The following is a 1,307-nucleotide window of genomic DNA, read 5'->3' on the forward strand; positions in this document are numbered from 1 at the left end:
GGATTTCAGGATCATTTTGATCAACATAGCAAAAACTTGAGTTTGTGAAGCACAGTTTACAAAATTCAGTGAGCATTCAAGGACATTTTTTTTTTTTAATTTGCCTCTTCATGATGAGATGCATGCATGGTAGGTCAACATCTTGATGCAAAAGTTCAAATGGGAAGGATGACTTAGATGGTTTGTCCATTTTTAACAGAGAAAGAGAAACCTAATTGTTGAGCTTTTCGCTTCGCCAAAAACCATACGCCTCTTTATGACTATGATGTATTATTAAGTTAATTAGTTCGGAAAAAGTATATGGAACAACTCCAAATCAGTCAAAAATGAAACAACTTAATTAATTATAAATATAATAATTAATTTTATTTATTTATAATTTAAAATATTGGTTATTAAATGTTTCATCACATTTAAATTAGGAGGAGATACATTCAGTATCATTGTAACATGAATCACGGAAACGGATTCAATTAGCTTACATCCCTTCACCTTCTTTCTCTCTCCAAATGTCTAAAACATGATAAATTAGAAAACAGATTCAGAATTATTTAATTTACAAAGAAAAAAAATATTCTAATGCCTAGCATAAACACCATTCACATAAAAATTTTAAATTTACTCAAAGATATTTGGCTGATTTTTTGTTGGAACCATCTTGATTCTCTATCATTATTGATTAGTTCGCGTATGATTTCTTTTTACCAATTTCATCATTTAATTTTGTTTGGCCATTATTTTTCATTGTCTCCTTTTGTTTAGATGTTTGTTTCTCTTACGTATGCAATTTTTGGTATAAATTATCTACAAAAGGTAATCCTAAAATAAAGTTAGGAATATCTACAAAAATCAGTAATTTTTCAAATATGCGTATTATTTTTAAGTCTTTTGCTTTCAGTCTTAAAAATAAAATTGTATTATTAATACATTGATGACGTAAGAAAAATTTATATGTGTATTTAATGATGTATTGTCATATTAACAGTTAAAGCGTAAATGATAAAAAAATAGACATAATTAAATGATTGTATAAATCAACTTATTTTATTTGCATATTAAAACTAAATTCTATAAATGATTGATAAAATGAAAAAAATTACTTTAAAAATAAGAAAATAGCATACACAAAAAATAATATAAACTTCATTTCACAAAATTCTAATGTTTTTTTTTGTCTAACACTCAGTTCCCAAAATAAACTTCGTTTGACAAATAGTAAGCAAGTTCTGTTAAAAGTAATTTTTATGATTATTTAGAGCATCTTTACTAAAATGTTTTTAAGGTATCACTTTTAATATATTTAATAA

The sequence above is a fragment of the Arachis ipaensis genome, chromosome B02, assembly GCF_000816755.2.
Source record: "Arachis ipaensis cultivar K30076 chromosome B02, Araip1.1, whole genome shotgun sequence".
Classification (NCBI taxonomy): domain Eukaryota; kingdom Viridiplantae; phylum Streptophyta; class Magnoliopsida; order Fabales; family Fabaceae; genus Arachis; species Arachis ipaensis.